Source organism: Lissotriton helveticus, chromosome 1_1 (genome assembly GCF_964261635.1).
Source record: "Lissotriton helveticus chromosome 1_1, aLisHel1.1, whole genome shotgun sequence".
Classification (NCBI taxonomy): domain Eukaryota; kingdom Metazoa; phylum Chordata; class Amphibia; order Caudata; family Salamandridae; genus Lissotriton; species Lissotriton helveticus.
The window spans coordinates 919,882,397-919,902,685 of NC_136057.1; positions in this window are offsets into that span (position 1 = coordinate 919,882,397).

Genomic DNA, 20,289 nt, shown 5'->3' on the forward strand with positions numbered 1-20,289 from the left:
GAGAAGCCAAGATGGCCGCACCCGGGCGCCATTACCCACATGGGCAGTACCCCTCTGCCGCCAAAGCCGCAACTGAGGCCAAGATGGCCACCCCCGGGCGCCATTCCCCACGTGGGCAGAATTACAATGCCGCAACTGAAGCAAAACCGGAATACCACAAGAACTGTGTAATATAGATACCACGATCGCGGAGCCCCGGTAACCACAACAAATTCCCAAAAATTCCAGCCCTCTCGGACCCGAAGGAAGGAGAAAGGCCCTCCGCGTGTGTGCCATTTCCCCCGGGAACGCGCCAAAGACTGCCGTAGCCACAACAATTTAAACTCACTCGGGCCGTCCTAGGGAGAGTCCTAGGTACAAAGGGGGGGGGGGTAACGACGGTGGTACACGGGTCGCAAACACTGATATAAGAGAACGACTCCCATGACCCCATAGCCCGGTGAAACTGTAGGGAAGTCGCGGGGAAGCCCACAAAAACTCCCCTGCCCCGACTGGGAGCAGCCGGGAGGGAGGGAAAACACGGGCAGGACACCCGCTCGTCGCAGGTAACAACTCCACTCCCCTTTGCGGCGGAAAGATGTCTGCCCCTGGAGGTTCAGGCGAGGCTGTGAAATCCCCCCCCGAAGGACCAAGTTGCACCATTAGTGGTCTTGAACCTTGGAAACCAAGCGCAATACAAAATTGCTTTCCCAGCCCGAGAGGCCAGTGATACCACCATTCCATCTATGAGGTTCCCGCGCACAGAATTCACACCGAAATTTAAGTCTGCCAGGAGCTGCAGCTGATAGTTAAGATAAATCATATGAATACCACACCACCAACTGCTTATAACACTAATCATCACCACACCGTTTGCAAAACACAGAAGGCGTGCGTCATACTGCCCGAACAATCTTGGAGAACGTACTTCATGGTTCCTTCGTGGTACAACACTGCCACCTATTATGCAGAAGGTAACACTAGGCCTCTGTAAAAACGGAATACACTATTGCAAAACCTGGCATATTAGATGGTTAATAAATGAATAAAACAGGGAAATGTGAAGCGAAGCGACTCTTACCTGACCGATGCTCACACTCTCATACTACGAGAGAAAAGGTCGAGTTGCCTGCGAAGGGAATCCCACCCCCGGCCTCTCCCCATGACCGGCCTGCATACCTTTCGCTTGCATGACTATTCTGAGGCACCTGGGGGGGGCCAAGGTGGGGGGGAGGGTCTATGAGACGAGGCCAGTATAAGCGCGGCCATGAAACCCCCACAAAAGCCTTGCGATGCACGACTAGTGCGCGAAACATAAAATCTGGCTCATAAATTATGTATGACCTCCCTGGCGAGAATTCCTATAATTGCTTAATCGCGTTAAAAACCTAGCGCGAACCCAGTCGGGCCTCCACTGAAACCAAAATACAGCAACCCCCCACCGCCAGACCACAGGGTCCGACCGGAGTGGGGGAGCCCTGCAACCGCTATAAAGTGAGCCGAAGAAATGGCTGCCCGCTACCTCCAGTAGTTCTCTCAGACTCACGAAACCTTGCGAGCCTGCACAAGATCGGGGGAAACCCTAAACCCCCCCTCGTAGGCATCACACTTCAGCAATAACCGGACAGCGCCTACCCCACGCGGTGTTTAGAAGGTGGGGGGGCTTCAGACGTCTCCCCTTCTTTGCAGCTCCCTCAGGCGACGGCGTGAATCTCCGTGTGAGGAAAGCCGCTCGCAAACATTAAGAACACTTTAGGTTCGCTCCTGATGCTACCTCGTCACACCCGTCTCGAAGCAAGAAAAAAGGTCAATAACTCGTCTTAACCCATTATAATAGCACAGTAGAAACCTCTGCTCATGGAATCCTTAAAGTACTGTCTGCACCTTCTCAACGAAACGGATACAAAACGTGCTCGTTCAACAGAAGCAAGCCGCAAGTCACCATCCATGGCCTCTCCGTGGAATCTAGCACCGGTGCACGATCCAATAATACGCGAGCCCACACAACGACCCCACAATTACCGAGGCCCTGCACCGGGGTGCAAGGCGGGGGCACACCACACTCGACCTGAGGCTCCGCCTCTGCACCCCCACTGTCCCCTCACCTGAAACATGAAATCACAAAACCTACAACTAACCGACTCACCGCAAGAGAAGCCAAGCCTTAGCCCGGCGGAAAAAACAGCACTCCAACGCCAGACCAGGCCACTGGCCCGCGCGACCAGAGGGCACCCAAACGGCGTCAGGGTGAGGGGACAGCGGACAAAGAGGCCTCTAGGTGGGCGGGGGAGGAATATATACTCTCCCCCGCCCACACCAGGCCGGAAGTGGCGAGCGGGACCCTTACAGGGATCTCAGAGCACTGGGCTGCCCCGTGTGCCATCTTGTGGCACTATGGGGGCCGCCCTCTTACTAGTGTCCCCTGCGGGGACGTGTCGGTCGGCCTGCATGTGCGCGAGGGAGATGGCTTCCGTCCGCTTCCCCCAGGCACCAGCGGAGCCACGACGGCAAAGTCCGGCAGATGAGGTGTTGAGTCTTTCCTATCAGCGCTCTGAGGCTCTGACGCGTGTGTGGGCCAAGGTTCAGCATACGGGCACTCGTAGCTAAAACCCCTGCGACAATGGTGCGCATCGCGCCTTCTGGGACAAACCTAGACTAATTGTGGCAGATACGGGCGCACTCTGACAACCCTCTGCCCAGGAGTAACGGCCGATAAATCCACGGTTAAGCACACTAAATCCCTGCAATGAAAACCATTCAGTTTCCTGGAGTAAGACATTTGCACCGCTTGCATAGTCCTACCCCCACGAAGACCGTGAACCTCACCTCCTCGCTGTCGCTAAACAAAAATGGGGCTTTGCGGAGGAGCGGCCGACCGGAGGGAGGCTTGCTGCCCCTGGGGTGTTTTGGGGCCCCGGGAGGGAGGGGGAGGGGGGTGGCGGCCGAGCTGACACATGTTGCATGCTGTTGGGCTGGTTGGGCGGTTTGGGCGGTCATTGGGCTCCACTTGGGCTGGCCTTGGGCTTCTTGGGCTGGGTGGATATTTAACCGGCCATGTTAGGTCACTGTCCACCATTTTGGGGACAGTGACACGGCAGCCAGAGGGGGTAGGCAGGAGCGTTTTTGTAGGAGCGTTTTGTGGTTTTGTAGGAGCGTTTGGTGAGGCAGGGGGGCTTTGGTGCAGGGCAGGAGCGTTAGCGGAGGGGTTGCGGTGTAGGCTGGGTGCGTTGGTGCTGGGCGGGGCGGTGCTGTGGAGATTTGAAGGCGCGGGCGTCGTTGACTGTCGGAGGCCGGCGGGCCAAGAGCGAGGGCGGCGAGCCTACCTGGTCGAGGTGGATCGGAGTGTCTGAGGGGCATGGCGGGAGTAGCGACAATGGAGGACCCACGTGTGCGGGAGGCCTTGCGCCTTCAGGGGAAGTGCCCGCCTGGACCTGGTGCGGCAGAATGTCCAGGTAAGGCCACCGCGGCACGCTGCCAGTGGCGCCGCGGAGGCAGTGTTGGCGTGCTGTGAGCCGCCGAGGACTCATCCGAGGAGGGAGGCGGGTGCGGGGTGGCAGGGCGGGAGGAAGGGAGGCAGCGGACAGTGCGGAAGAGCGGCGGTAGTGCTGGGGGGAAAGGCGAAGGCTGGGAACAAGCGATGGGGCAAGAAGAGGCCGGCGCTGGAGTTTGTGGGAGGGGCTGGGGGGTGTGACAAGTGTGGTAGACGGTGCAGCTGGGGTGGGGGAGGTGGGGGTGGAGAAGAGGAGGCGAGTGGTGCGGGGGCGGCAGGGGGGCTGGGAGGCGGTCATCGGTGGCGCCGCCGGGTGACAATGTGGAGAGGGGGAGCGGGCAGGGGGGGCCGGGGGGCATGAAGGGCAGGGCTGATGGACTGGGGGAAGGGAGAGGAGGGGGGGCCGGGGGGGCTCAGGCTTTGGTGCAGGAGGGGGGGGCATAGGCAGGGGGCAGTCGGGGGGCGGGCTCGCTATTGTTGATTGATGAATCGGATTTGGAGGGGGGAGGACGTGGGGGGGAAGATCGAGTTGGACTGGGGGTCATCGTTGGGAAGGGGGGCGTGGTGGGGCCGAGCAGACCGCCGTCACCGCAGGGGGCGTGTGCAGAGGGGGGGTGGGGCCTGGGGGGGTGGGAGGGTTTGGGGGGCGAGGGGGGATGGGGAGTGGGTTGAGGGGGGCTGGTCAGGGGAGGGCGTTCAGGGGCTGGGGCAGGGGGGTGAGGGCGTGTGGTGCGTGCGGGAGGGGGGGTGGGGAGGTGTGATGGAGGGCCGGGAGGAGTGGGGGGAATAGGGGGAGTGTGTGGAGAGCAGCCATCAAGGCAGGGGGGCATTCCGCGGCATGGGGGAGGGACACGCAGAGGGGGTGGGGCGTGGGAGGGGCGAATTTTCCCTGGCATGCTGGACTTCCCCCCTTTTTCTTGGCAGGAGCAGTTGGCTAGGTGCTCGGGTGAGCAGCATGCGGCTCCAAACCACCGAGGGGATGGGCCGGCTCAGCCTGGTACGGGCGATCGCGCTCCACGAGGGACCCATCACGAGAGCGCATCAGACGGCGGGGGGGGGTAGGTCCCCGCCAGCCCCACCCCGAAGGGTCGAGACGGCCGCCGGGGGTCGGGGATGGAGTGTTGATGCTGCTGACTGAGCCGAGTCACGGGATGAGAGCAGGGGGAGAGAGAGTGTGGATCTTGGGATATTGATGAGGGCGTGTAGGGAGAAGGCGGGGCTGAGCAGGATGCCACCCATAGTATAGGCGGAGGCTGGTTGGGAGGTCAGGGACACGGAGTCTGAGAAGGAGGGGGAGATTCGGGAGGGGGAGAGGAGTAATGATGTTGGAAGTGTTTTACAGGTACGCCCCGGCAGACAGCGTCGAGAGTGACGGCCCCCCCGGCGCAACTGGTTGGGCGGCAGGATCCAGTGCGGACGCCAGCCTTGGCGCGAGGTAAGGATGGTGACAGATTGCGGAGTGGCTTGGGCATTGCCTCCGGGAAGGCAGGTGTGGGTGGGTACGGATGCAGGGGGAGAGGACTTGGTGAGGCTGGTGAAGGGTAGGTATGTGACGGATGCCGGGGTGGGTACGGACAAGGAGGGGGCGATGGGTGACGCGGTGTCGGTGAGCGCCGGGACGGCGGGGGTTGGCAATGCGGCGGCGGACACGGCGAAGCCTGGGGGGTTGCGGCTGGTGGCGCAGGGGCGAAAGAGAGTTGCGTCGTGCCGGTGCGGAAGCTCCCGTACATTGGGGTGGCGAAGACGCTGGGGGCACATTTGTCATTGGCGACCAGGGAGAAGATTTGGGAAGGGGAATATGTGGAGATCCTGAAGCTGCTCCACAGGGAACTGATGGCTAAGGAGGGATCGAAAGAGGAAGAGCAGGAGCTGTCCAGGCGGCCCAAGGTGCCCCTGACCATTGGGAACTGGTTGGCGGCTTTTCTGATATACACTAGCATATATTGTGAGAAGTACCCGGATCGGTCAGTCGCCCTATTCAAATATATGGACGTCGTGCGGCGGGCCCAGGTCACCCTGGTCTCATTATGATGAGGAGTTCCGGGCTCGCATGGTGTCGGATCCAGAGGCAAAGTGGGGGGAGCTTGTGGGCTATCTGGGGGTTCCCCTGGCGCCAGAGAAGACGCATGGTCCCAGCACGGTGCTGTCCTTTCTCGGTATAGAGCTCGACTCAGCGGCCACGGAAGCACACCTACCGGAAGACAAGCGGGCGGCAATGGTGGCATTGGTTGGAGACATGCTGGCAAAGCGGAAGGTGACGGTGCGGGAGGTGCAGGTCTTGTTGGGGCACTTGAATTTTGCATGCCGCGTGGTGCGAGTGGGGCTTATGTTTCGCCGTAGGTTGGGTTTGGCGTTGTCCGGTCTGACGCTGCCGTACCATCACTTGCGCATGTCGGCGGGGTCGAAGGAGGACTTGCGCATGTGGCTGCCATTTTTGTGGTGCTTCAATAGGGTGCCCATGGTGCCTCCGGAGGACTGGGAATGGGACGTCGAGATGTCATTGGATGCGGCAGGAGTCGGCGGCTTCGGCCTTTACTGGGCGGGGAGATGGTGCGCGGAGCAGTGGCCGGCTCGTTGGCAGGCAGGCGGGCGGAGTATTGCCTTCCTGGAATTGTTCCTGTTGGTGGTGGCCGTTACAGTTTGGGCGCAGGACTTGGCGCACAAGCGGGTTTTGTTTCGGGTGGACAATATGTCGGTGGTGCAGGTGGTCAACAGGCAGTCCGCTAGGGACCGATTTTGGAAAAGGGGGGTGGTGATGGACAGAGTTTCTGCATGATGCAGAATACTCTTACCAAGTCAATAGATCATGGTTTTAATCCATCACCGTTTTTTAGCTCACTGCACCATCCCAGCTCAGAACTTGGCTATATGCAAATTAGTCTGTTCCTGTCCCAGTGCATGATGGGAACAGGGCAAACCAAACTACCAAGCCAATTCTTATACTGGGAAGGAAACAAGCTTCCGGGGACCGGTTTCTGGCATCACAGCCTTCTTCGGCCTGGCTTGCTTGAATCCTGATGGTGCAATGAGCAAGGGACTCGGTATGTTACCTTTATAACGGAACTTTTACAACGCACTACCATTACAACGAAACTTTTACAACGCAAAAACTATTACAACGCATGTATTTACAACCCATGTTTTTACAACGTAGGTACCTTTACAACGCATACCATTACAACGTAAGTATTGGTAAGTATATAATTATAATTAAAATGTTATATGTTTGGGTTTTTTTAAGGGCTATTTTTAGGGTTCAGGGTCAGTTTTGGGTTTTTGGGTAAAGGGGTATTTTTAGGGTTCAGGGTCAGTTTTGGGTTTTTGGGTAAAGGGGTATTTTTAGGGTTCAGGGTCAGTTTTGGGTTTTTGGGTAAAAGGGTATTTTTAGGGTTCAGGGTCAGTTTTAGGTTTTTGGGTAAAGGGGTATTTTTAGGGTTCAGGGTCAGTTTTGGGTTTTTGGGTAAAGGGGTATTTTTAGGGTTCAGGGTCAGTTTTGGGTTTTTGGGTAAAAGGGTATTTTTAGGGTTCAGGGTCAGTTTTGGGTTTTTGGGGTACAGGTTTTTTTTTAGGATTCAGGGTCAGTTTTGGGTTTTTGGGTAAAGGGGTATTTTTAGGGTTCAGGGTCAGTTTTGGGTTTTTGGGTAAAGGGGTATTTTTAGGGTTCAGGGTCAATTTTGGGTTTTTGGGGTACAGGGGTACAGGGTAAAAATAAAGTAAAATTAAATTTAAATTAAATTATTTAAATTAAATTAAATTAAATTAAATTACATTACATTAAATTATATTAATTTCAATTAATTTACAATTAAAAAATTAATATATACTTACCAATACTTACGTTGTAATGGTATGCGTTGAAAATGTACCTGCGTTGTAAAAACATGCGTTGTAAAAGTATGCGTTGTAATAGTATTTGCGTTGTAAAAATTTTGTTGTAAAGGTATGCGTTGTAAAAGTATGCGTTATAACGTCATACATCCAAGGGACTCACGTCTGAGTATACCCTCCCACACATAGTGTGGAATAAAGTCCGCTAGGGACCCGCAGGTGTTGAAGTTGATGCGCGTTTTCGTGTTGCGATGCTTGGAACATGACATTTTATTTCAAGCCCGACACGTGCCGGGGGTGGACAATGGCATTGCGGATGCTTTGTCTCGTTCACAGTGGCAGAGGTTCCATGGGCTAGCCACGGAGGCGGACGAGGTCAGGACACCGGTGCCGGCGGCTCTTTGGTCGGTGGAAGACGGCGGGTCCTTCAACTGGTGAAGGCGTCGGTGGCGGCGTCAACTTGGAATGCGTACGAGCAGGCATGGCAGGAATTTCAGCGATCTGGAGCGGTAAGTCAAGGGGACAGGTGGCGACGGGAGGAACAGGTGGTGCAGTACATGCTCAGGCTGATGGACAGGGGATTGTCGAGGGTGACGATTGCGGGGAAGCTGTCGGCGGTGGCGTTCATGGGTAAGCTGTGGTGGGGGTATTCGCCGTCGGCGGGGGAGTTGGGGGCGCGTCTCCTTGAAGGATGGGTGAGGGAGAAGGGGGCGCGGGTGCGTCAGCGATGGCCGATTACAGAAGGGATGCTGGAGGCGTTGATGCGGACGTTACCGTCGGTTTGCCGGGATTGGGGGGAAACGGCGCTGTTCTCCGCGCTGATGTCGTGGATGTTTTTTGGAGCGTTCAGGGTTTCGGAGCTGGTGGGGCTGAAAGGAGGGCCGGGGGTGCTGTGGGAGGACGTGGGCATTCGGGACCAGGAAGTGGCGGTGCGCTTGCGGCGCTCGAAGACTGATCAGCGCAGAGAAGGTACTTGGGTGTTGTTGGGGCCTGGGGGATCGGCGGCGGTGTGCCTGGCAGCGTGGGGGAGGCGCTTGGCGGAGGGGAGGACACGGGGGGATGAGGAGGTTTTTGGACGGGGGAGCCGGCAGGGTGACTCAGGTGTTGTGGGTCCTGCGGCACACCCTACGGTCTATGGGTGAGGACCCGAAAGCGTTCGGGACGCATTCATTTCACATCGGGGCGGCGAAGGAGGCGGCACGGCGGGGTTGGGGTAAGGAGGAAATCAAACGGTTGGGGCGCTGGAAGTCGGACTGCTATAGGACTTATGTCAGGATGCGGGGGGTAGGCGGGGATTGAGGACGGTACTGTTTGGCCCGCTTCTTACATGTGTCTTTGCAGGTGCTGTGGCGGGGCCAGCTGCGGCGACGTTGGACATTTACATTGTGGGCCATTCATTTGTTAAGAGAGCGGGAAGGGCAGAATGGGACAAGCACAGGAACCTCAATTTGGAAATAGATGACCAGTTGTTTCGTTGTCGTTGGCGGGGAAAAGGGGGCATGCGCTGGCACGAGTTGGTGCCGGCATTGAACAAGGCAGTGCGGGGGGGGGGGGGGGGGGGGTCTGCCCAGATGTGGTGGTCATTCATTTAGGGGAAAATGATTTAGTACAGTGTAATGGGTTAGCACTGGTGAAGCAAATGAAAAGGGATTTGTTGGAGATACGGAGTCAATGGGCGGGGTGTCATGTGATTTGGTCAGAGTTTGTACCTAGACGTTGTTGGAGGGGGGCGGAGAGGCCGGCAGCCATCGACAGGACAAGTAGGAAGATTAACAGGGACATGAAGGGGTTTTGTGACAAGGAGGGATTGGGTAGGATGGAGCATCCGGAATTAAGGTATGGCGCTGTGTACTTCTTTAGGGAGGATGGTGTGCATTTGTCACGGTATGGGATGAAGCTGTATATTGTTCAGATGAAGGAGGCAATGGACCGGGCTATTGGGGTGTGTAGGTACCCGAGGGAGCCGTTAGTGGGGCTTTCGAGTGGCGCTTTTCCTAGTCTAGGGGGGTCAGGGTAGGAGGACTGAGGTGTTTCTGGACAGGGGGGGGGGAGTGTACATATGACTAGTTATTTAACCAGTTAGTCAGGCATTGTGCAGTTGGCATTTATGTGTATTTTGTTCTTTGGGGGGAACCGTTACTGATGGGGGTGGGGGTTTTTGTTAGGTAGCTTATATTTAGTTAGGCCTAGTTTTGTACGGCACAGGCCAAGGGTTTTGTATTTGTGAGGTGCACCTGCTTCCAATAAAGCGGCCTTTGTCACTCCTTATACTGTGTCTGTGGTTGGTCTGTCGCCCCCCCCTCTCCCGATGGGTCCCAAATGCCCACTGACCCTGATACTTTGCAGCAGTGAAGCTGGAACTCAACTTGGGGCCATGAGGGCTGCCTCAGTGCAGCCGTGTGATAGAGACGAGGGAGGGGGCACCCTCACTAGAGCTTGGCAGTCTACGTGATGCCCCCTGGCACAGCACTGCTGGCCGTGGGGACTCACACTGACCATCTTGCCACGTGATGGGGGATGACCAGCAATGCAGTCAAGCCCAACCTACTGCCTGCTGATGACCCAGATACCAAAACTGGCGCCTCAGTTGGCTAAAACAGGCCAGGGGAGCACTGCCCAGCGTGCCTCGATCCAGGATAAGGAGATCCTATGAGGAGCCGGGGGTGCAGGAGACCCCGCCCCCCCGAGAGATGGTGTCCCGCTGACCCGTCATAGCCCGCCCTGGCCACAGGCCTACCGTGCTTACACTTATGTCCCCTAACTCACCGCCGCAATGATCTGGCCGCTCTCAGACATGCAGTCCATTCCAGGGGTTGTTGCACTACATCGCTATTGCGGGACCCGTCTCCCTGCGGGGAGGGTTGTTGAAATGGGGGGGAGGAATGATCCGCGTGTGGCACCGGGGCCAGGCCCGGGATCATGAGATACCACCCTGCGCACCCTGGGCCGACAGCCCCCTGCAGCAGCGCACCCCTGCCCTCTTGCCAGATCCTGACCTATGAAGGAGGGGCGGGAACAACGCACCCCTAAACCCAGGTGCATCTCAACCGCATTGGAGCCAGTCTCTGGGCCAGGGGAGCAGCCTCCCTTCCCCCCCCCAGGTTATGGCCAGGTGGTATCGGGCAGTTTGGGGACGGCGAGGGCTCACTGAATAACCGCCTTAGCATCTCAGCCAGGCGCACGTCTAACGGTGTCTCTGGCAGTTCTTATACATCGGGCTGCCCGTGCGATGAGGGGCTGGGATCACCAAATCCCCTATACCCTGCCCTCGCCCCACCTGCATGGACCGGCCGCGACAGCGCCAGACCAGCATATGTTGTGGGGAAGGGGTCCCCACAGGGGTGGCAAGATGTTGGACCAGGGGGTTTGGGGCACAACATGACCTTAGGACAGTGTGTCCAACAGGACAGCAGTACGACCAAACGGCGTAAAGGGCAGCCACAAAGAGGTCGCCAGATGGGCTGGGAGAAGCACTTATACTGCATCCCCCACCCACCCCATACCGGAAGTGGCGAGGCACGCGGACCCTTAGTGGGTCCCTAACAACTGGACTGACTTGTGTGCCCTCATGTGGCACTAGGCTACCACCCTCTTAGGAGGGTCCCCTTCGTGGACCACGGGCAACCACCAAACTGAGCAACTTTTGGGCACTTGTTTAGTGGTGGTCCTCTTGAAAATGGCCTCGAGAGCACTGTATTCTCAAACTTCCGGCCTACATCAAACATTCTTGGGGCTGCGAGAAGAGTGTTTCCCCCGTGCCCATTCAGTCCCTGACCTCTCTCTTGGAAAAGTCAAGGGGATAGTTTGTGTAAAAGTGCATTGCAGTAGGATCCCAAGAAAGGACTCCTCATGAGCATCTTCGACCTCTTTGGCTGCTTTTCACCCATTTAAAAATCTTCTAGAAATCTGTAGATTCTAACTAGAAACTTGTATTTAATATCTGCTGCCATCGCCTGGACCCATTATCATGTGTTAACACAGCTAACATAAAAACAAACAAACTGATGGAATGAATAAGGAATGCCTACATTAATCTCAGCCATTGTTGAATGCTGAAGGCCACAATCCAGCCCCTCGTTTATATATATATTTGAAACACTGGAGTCACCGCCGCTGCACCACTCGTCCCGGGTGCCGTCCATGCGGTAGTGAGTCGCTAATATATTATACCACTATAGCACAATTTTGGGCTAAAAACTGACGCACTCACGGGTTCATGTGGTCAGCATTTCTTTAAATTGCGGACCCCCCACACCGACAGACGCCTTTGGGCGTAAAAGCCTGTCTCGATGTCAGTGTTATAAAGCAATTACCTTGCTTTAGTACAAACCCATACTGTGTCGTGTGATCAATCATAGAAATCAAAAACGGTTTCAAGGCCTTATTTCATGGCAGCCATCTTTTAACGCGCAATAAACTAAAAGTGAGGGCAAAATGTGTAAAACAGTCATATTAAACAATTATTTACAGCCTGAAGGTTGTTCGCCTGTCGTGCATATTCGTATGTGTGCTAAAATGCATATGGAGAAGTCATTTTTGTATTCCATAAAAACCCATATTTAAAACGTGATTTCTGTTGCGAGGACATCCTGATTGATAAATTCATTAACACGTATTATCACGAAACCTCAATAGTAAAAAACAAATGCCCTATGGGTTAGTTACGCCCTCAATGAGCATTAGAAACTGTTTATCCGTATGTACCTCATCTCGAGAAATTTCTCGAGAATGTTCGTAATGTTTGGACTGAATTGTGAAAACCACACATACCATCATGCACTATAAAATATTATCATGTTGATGCCCACTAGAGGGCCGAGAATGGTTAAAGATCTGTACATGTCGGGACTCACAATCAGTTTCTTTTTTGCCAGGGCTCACCTCAGAAGAAGTTCCAAGATGGATTGAAACATGTCAAGATCGCCCAAAAATGCTTGAATAAATGCTTTGAAAGCACCGCATTGCTGTTCAACTACCAAGACCAACTCATTGCTCGTTTTTAGGGCTCGGCCTCCGCCCACTGAAAGTGGGAGGAGTTTCGAGATCCTAATGTTAAAGAAGAGAAAAAAAAAGTATCTCCTAGGGCTTTGGCGAGACAAATTCCACACATTCTTTAGTGTGTTATGTCATCTGGCCAGTGATTCGTCTTCGTTGTGGTGTCGTTTTAATAGCCTTGAAGTGATAGGCTAAATGTCTTTTTCGTCGGGCATGTGTAGCATTTTTCGTTCGTGTGCGCGCAAAGAAGTACATTAATTATAATTAGGAGCTGTCAGGGTGCCTCCGTAAGTGAATCCAGATGGCCGGGCGCGTTCACCATTCAGCAGCGGTCAGCGCGCAGCTGCTCCATGCCAGGCCGGGAAAGGGCTTCATTAGTTCAAGAACAAGAGTCTGACGTTCTGTCATGGGCTGTTCTTTTAATCTCAGTTTCATTTTTTTTCTGGAATGGTCCGTGGCCGGTGTGAATGGAATTGTTCTCTCGAGTTTATTATGTGTTTCTTTGCAGCAGCTTTTGTTTTCGGAGCTGAGGTAATGAATAGCAAGCTGGCAGGCAGCGCCTTTTAGAACTGTTTGCTTTCTGTTTGAGACTCCTGACAATGTTTTACAAAATCTTTTTTCTAAAAGCAAGCATCTATCGGAAGTGGGAGATAGGAACCTTTTCACTGGTTTCATATAGTTCAGAGATTCACTTTCATTCCTCTTTAAATATCACTCTTTAGGTGTTCAAGGTTTGTGTATTTTTTTTTTACATATCTTAAGACAATCTAAAAGTATTTTTTCAAGATGAAATGCCAAAGCAGCACAATGCAGAGCAATGACATACTACAAGTGGCATACTATAATATTTTTTTAATAAGGGGCAAGACGTTGAAAGCCTAATAGCATTCTCAAAGTTTATGTGTAGTGTTCATAAAAGCAGCAAATCTGGGATAAGCTGGGGGGAACTGTCTTTCGCTCTAAAGGCTGTCTGTCAACAGGTTTCCGCTTTCAGAAGTCTAACTGGAATTCTTCAGGACTGTTTATATGGAGTAGTTGCACTATTCTAGCAGACAGTAAAGCATCTGATTACAGTGGTCTTGGGGGCAGAAAACATGACCGCCTTGCTCCTGTCACACTCACATACGTGTATATGACAATTGTGAGAGTGCAGTTTGAGAGTTGAGAGTGCAGATTGAGAGTTGAGAGTGCAGATTGAGAGTGCAGATTGAGAGTGCAGTTTGAGAGTGCAGTTTGAGAGTGCAGTTTGAGAGTGCAGTTTGAGAGTGCAGTTTGAGAGTGCAATATGAGAGTGCAGTATGAGAGTGCAGTATGAGAGTGCAGATTGAGAGTGCAGATTGAGAGTGGTGTTTGAGAGTGCAGAGTGGAGATTGAGAGTTGAGAGTGCAGTTTGAGAGTGCAGAGTGGCGGTGCAGAGTGCAGAGTGGCGGTGCAGAGTGGCAGTGCAGAGTGGCAGTGCAGAGTGGGGGTGCAGAGTGGGGGTGCAGAGTGGGGGTGCAGAGTGGGGGTGCAGAGTGGGGGTGCAGAGTGGGGGTGCAGAGTGGGGGTGCAGAGTGGGGGTGCAGAGTGGCGGTGTAGAGTGCAGAGTGGCGGTGCAGAGTGGCGGTGCAGAGTGGCGGTGCAGAGTGGCGGTGCAGAGTGGCGGTGCGGCGGTGCAGAGTGGCGGTGCAGAGTGCAGAGTGGCGGTGCAGAGTGCAGAGTGGCGGTGCAGAGTGCAGAGTGGCGGTGCAGAGTGCAGAGTGGCGGTGCAGAGTGGCGGTGCAGAGTGCAGAGTGGCGGTGCAGAGTGGCGGTGCAGAGTGGTGGTGCAGAGTGGTGGTGCAGAGTGGCGGTGCAGAGTGGCAGTGCAGAGTGGCGGTGCAGAGTGGCGGTGCAGAGTGGTGGCGCAGAGTGGCGGTGCAGAGTGGCGGTGCAGAGTGGCGGTGCAGAGTGGCGGTGCGGCGGTGCAGAGTGGCGGTGCAGAGTGCAGAGTGGCGGTGCAGAGTGGCGGTGCAGAGTGGCGGTGCAGAGTGGCGGTGCAGAGTGGCGGTGCAGAGTGGCGGTGCAGCGGTGCAGAGTGGCGGTGCAGAGTGGCGTTGCGGCGGTGCAGAGTGGCGGTGCAGAGTGGTGGTGCAGAGTGGCGGTGCAGAGTGGCGGTGCAGAGTGCAGAGTGGCGGTGCAGAGTGGCGGTGCAGAGTGGCGGTGCAGAGTGCAGAGTGGCGGTGCAGAGTGGCGGTGCAAAGTGGCGGTGCAGAGTGGCGGTGCAGAGTGCAGAGTGGCGGTGCAGAGTGGCGGTGCAGAGTGGCGGTGCAGAGTGGCGGTGCAGAGTGCAGAGTGGCGGTGCAGAGTGGCGGTGCAGAGTGGCGGTGCAGAGTGGCGGTGCAGAGTGGCGATGCAGAGTGCAGAGTGGCGGTGCAGAGTGCAGAGTGGCGGTGCAGAGTGGCGGTGCAGAGTGCAGAGTGGCGGTGCAGAGTGCAGAGTGGCGGTGCAGAGTGCAGAGTGGGGGTGCAGAGTGGGGGTGCAGAGTGGGGGTGCAGAGTGGCGGTGCAGAGTGGCGGTGCAGAGTGGCGGTGCAGAGTGCAGAGTGGCGGTGCAGAGTGGCGGTGCAGAGTGGCGGTGCAGAGTGGCGGTGCAGAGTGGCGGTGCAGAGTGCAGAGTGGCGGTGCAGAGTGGCGGTGCAGAGTGCAGAGTGGCGGTGCAGAGTGGCGGTGCAAAGTGGCGGTGCAGAGTGGCGGTGCAGAGTGCAAAGTGGCGGTGCAGAGTGCAGAGTGGCGGTGCAGAGTGGCGGTGCAGAGTGGCGGTGCAGAGTGGCGGTGCAGAGTGGCGATGCAGAGTGGCGGTGCAGAGTGGCGGTGCGGCGGTGCACAGTGGCGGTGCAGAGTGGCGGTGCAGAGTGGCGGTGCAGAGTGCAGAGTGGCGGTGCAGAGTGGCGGTGCAGAGTGGCGGTGCAGAGTGGCGGTGCAGAGTGGCGGTGCAGAGTGCAGAGTGGCGGTGCAGAGTGGCGGTGCAGAGTGGGGGTGCAGAGTGGCGGTGCAGAGTGCAGAGTGGCGGTGCAGAGTGGCGGTGCAGAGTGGCGGTGCAGAGTGGCGGTGCAGAGTGGCGGTGCGGGGGTGCAGAGTGGCGGTGCGGCGGTGCAGAGTGGCGGTGCAGAGTGGCGGTGCAGAGTGCAGAGTGGCGGTGCAGAGTGCAGAGTGGCGGTGCAGAGTGGCGGTGCAGAGTGCAGAGTGGCGGTGCAGAGTGGCGGTGCAGAGTGCAGAGTGGCGGTGCAGAGTGCAGAGTGGCGGTGCAGAGTGGCGGTGCAAAGTGGCGGTGCAGAGTGGCGGTGCAGAGTGCAGAGTGGCGGTGCAGAGTGGCGGTGCAGAGTGGCGGTGCAGAGTGACGGTGCAGAGTGACGGTGCAGAGTGGCAGTGCAGAGTGGCGGTGCAGGGTGGCGGTGCAGAGTGGCGGTGCAGAGTGGCGGTGCGGCGGTGCAGAGTGGCGGTGCAGAGTGGCGGTGCAGAGTGGCGGTGCAGAGTGGCGGTGCAGAGTGCAGAGTGGCGGTGCAGAGTGGCGGTGCAGAGTGGCGGTGAGTGCAGAGTGACAGTGAGTGCAGAGTGACAGTGAGTGCAGAGTGACAGTGAGTGCAGAGTGACAGTGAGTGCAGAGTGACAGCAGAGTGACAGTGAGTGCAGAGTGACAGCAGAGTGACAGTGAGTGCAGAGTGACAGCAGAGTGACAGTGAGTGCAGAGTGACAGTGAGTGCAGAGTGACAGTGAGTGCAGAGTGACTGTAGAGTGCAGAGTGACTGTAGAGTGCAGAGTGACTGTAGAGTGCAGAGTGACTGTAGAGTGCAGAGTGACTGTAGAGTGCAGAGTGACAGCAGAGTGCAGAGTGACAGCAGAGTGCAGAGTGACAGTGAGTGCAGAGTGACAGTGAGTGCAGAGTGACAGTGAGTGCAGAGTGACAGTGAGTGCAGAGTGACAGTGAGTGCAGAGTGACAGTGAGTGCAGAGTGACAGTGAGTGCAGAGTGACTGCAGAGACAGTGTGTCAGGGTGCACATTGTGTGAGTGTGCAGAATGAGTGTGCAGGGTAAACAGTGTGTGACTATGCAGGGTGACATTGGGAGTGTGCGGGTGAGCAGTGTGTGAATGTTACGGGGCAGTGTGTGAGTGTGCAGAAAACACCACACACACATACACCACACACACATAACGTACACACAAACCACACACCTCAGTCTCTCAACACCACACACTTGTCACCACTCAACACAACACACTCACCACCACACTCACTCCCCAGGCTCACCCCCACAGACTCACCACCACACACTCACCAGCACACAGAAAACAACACACACAACAACACACCCCCAGCCGTCAATGAATGCTTTCACCATGCACAAACACCAACAACCATCATCCATCTGTGCACGCTTTTACCAAGCACACACCCACCAGCCGTCAGTGCACCCTTCCACCAGGCACACACACCTCCAGCCGGCAGTGCACTTTTCCACCAAGCAATCGCAGTATGGTACACTTTACTTTTAAACATATTCATATAAAGCACAGCATGCCACCATTGGTAAAATTACAATTCAACAAACATACTTCCACTACACACCACATGCACACACTCCATAACACATGGCAAAAAGACATTGGCATTTACAATGCCATTAGCTCAAACTCAAATAAATCCGAGCCCGATTGCATTTCTAATGCTTGTTTATCTCAGTGATTGCCCACTGGTTGGTGTCGCGATGGACTACGGTGTAGAGCCTTCTGGTTCCTGTAGTCAAATAACAGCCTCACAATTATTTCCCTTCATATATATATCCACCTGGTGGTGCAGAGTATGCAGCGCTTCGTTGCGCACTGCTGACAATGCTTCCAACGCCTCCCACTTGATAACAGGAAACCTCAGCACCCCGAAGTGGTTGCAAAATAGTTTCTTTGGCAGAAAAATGCAACGCCAACGTGTTTCGGTGCTTCCTAGCACCGAAACATGTGACGAAGGTGCTAAGAAGGACGATGTTGGCACTGGCCTAATTGTAGTAATTCCTGGATTATGTTATGATGGCGCTGAGGCACAAATGTAAATACCTTTGAATACATTAAAGGCCAAGAAGGCTCAAAGAGGAAAGGAACAAGTGCAAATGAACATATGTAACAAGCACGGTAGTCTACATCCTACGAAGCCAGGGATGGTGAAACCTCTTTCACTTCCAATTGATCGTTTGGAAAGGCTATGGTGTACCCAGGGCCATAAAATGCTCTTCGTGTACGCTCAAGAGTGTTTGGAGTGTTTTTTGGTGCTTAGCTGTAACCATTTAAGATGTAAACCAATGTTCTTTGGGACTGTTTTGCTGACGTTTTGCGTAAAGGGGACAACGGTAAACATTTTCCATTTAATAGAAGCAATACTTCTGTAAAAGGCACATCATCTGAGGCTAAGCTAAGATGAGCAAAAATATGTGCCACACTTTGTACTCTGTACCCAAGAACTTTCATAAGCATTTACATATTTTATTTGACCTGGCCTATTTTGAGCCTTGAGTCAAACAACTTGACTGGGTGGGATACCCAAGTGATCCTCCCATTCCTTTGGCAGCAGGGATTCAGAAGAATACTGCTGCAGGAGGCAAAAGGCAGGTGCAGGGAGTGGACTCCAGAGTGCAACTGACCCTGGATCTACAAAGGAAAATGTAAACCTTCAAGATTAGAAAATAGATGTTCAGGGTACATTCATGGCAGTCATCCAAACATTAGAACACCAGATATGTTTAGGTGAGGCTCTTTTGGTCTGGTGCTTTGGAAACCACAAGGAAGCACTATGTGTGGGACAGCAAAGCACGCTTTGAACAACAATCCACTGGTTAGGCAATTATTTTAGTGATAACATCTCTGAAAGCTTGAGCAGCAGAAAGGTTTCTGAATGAGCCTGCGCTATCCTATGCCTAATATGTATCAGGCCTCTCGATTGTCTCCAGAATATCATCAATACCTTCCCTATCCTCTATGGAAGATCGATTGACAAGCATCGAGCAGTTTGCTGTAGAGGGGAGAGGAATGTTGTCCCAAGTGGGTCCAAGGGAGGTATGTGAGGGGCAGACATTATATGTACTGCAGTTAAAAGCTGAATGTTATTTTTTTCTCAGGTGTACCTTATGTCATCAGTACTCTTAACTACATCATGTCAGGCCGCTCGAAGTGCACTTGCATCATAGTATACTCCATGGAGATGCGCTCATCATGTCTGGCGCGCAGTTGCTGGAGGTGATAGTATGTAAAATAATACCACTCAGGGCATGTGAGGAAGTGGCTGCTAAGAGACTAGAATTTCCCTAGGGATGCATCTTTGGAAATTACACATTACCCGGTGTCGTCAGCTGGGGCTCTTGGAGTAAGGGAGTACAAATGCAGGCATATACTGCTTCTAGATGATATAACACAGCCCCCTCTCAGAAAAGAAAAGCATCCACAAGAACTGCAGTCAGGATTAACTCACAGCAAAGTTTATCCAATTCTGCAACAAGATCTACTAGACAACACCAAAGAGCCAGCACTACACAGATAAGCAAAGAGGAAAATCACCCAGTTATCACAAGGGTGAAACTTCCTCAATCTTACCCCCACACCAAGCGAAGAAGGGCCTGGCGGGTGTCCAGGGCACATTATTACAAGTCTCCATCACTGCCGCAACCAACCTGCCCGATCGCAGACTTAGCAGCAGGCAGTGCTATAATGTCAGCTGTGACACTATAGCTAAAGAAACTTGATTGGAACATAAAAATTTAAATAAAGGAATTGACCACAAAAGTAATGGTACAGTGACATTTTTATTTCACATTTCAAAAGCCATAAACCATTGTAAAATCTGCATAAGAGGGGAATTGTTATTAAAGTTACCAAAAGTTCATTTCTAATATGGGGCAGAGTATGTTACAAGCAAACACATGAGGTCAGTCTCTGATCATGGATGTCATTTTGGGGTCGCAGCTGCGACCCATGACACTGTCTTTGTGACTCCTGCCCTCAGATGTGACAAAATCAGTGCCAGGAACACAGTGGTAGCTCCTCTTCATGGGCGTAGGTTGGGTCTCCACTCTGTTTTCTCTCAATTGTTTTTATCACACTAATAGTGAATAATGTTCCATTATTCAGTAATAATTTAATAAAAGATGGGGCAGAATTCGCTGGAATATGTCCTTCCCTGGCAGCTGAAATGAGTAGAAAATGGTTTTAAATGTATTGTGTGTGAGCGCTTTTGGGTGAGTGTGTATTTACGTGAGAGAGTGTCTGTGTGAATGTGTGTATGTGTAAGCCTGTGTGTGAGAGTGAAACTGAAGGGCGTGTGATGTCACTTGCTTCAACTCCTGCCATTTCGGTGACTTGGCTGCCCCTCCCACTGCGGAGAGAGTAAATGCCGCCGGCACCGAGGGGCCTTAGACAGCACGGTCCGATGGCTGCTTGGCCTAGACAATGCGCCATCGGGCAGACGTCCCACGAGCTATTTATAGAGGCCAAGACACGCAAGTTGTTTCTATCAACCATCATGCTAATTAGCCGGAGGCGCGCGGAGGCTGCACGCGGATGCCATGTAAGAGATTACCTGGCAGGTCATGTGGGGATGCTGTTGCTGGGAGAACGGGGTCACCGTAGTGATGCACTTGTGGAAAGTGCACATCACTCGGTGTCGTCAGCCGGGCCTGGGAGTCGCAGGGCGCTCGGGCGAGAGAGGAAGAGGATCTCCGCTACAAAGGGCCTCTGTTTAATAACCCCTTGTTCCCCGGGGATGTCACACGGATCTGGATCAGCAGGGACACCCACAGTCAGGATTAAACGGGGGCCTTGTTTATCCAAGTTTACAACAAGGCATTGAGAAAGCAGAGCGCGCGCACGGATGACGCAGTACATTAAGGACGCTCCCTTGAGGGTATATGATTAACTCGAAATACTCGTCACAACGCCGCACAATGGCAGTATGATTTTCGATTTCACTTTTAACTCGATTTGAGTTACTTATAAAGCTGA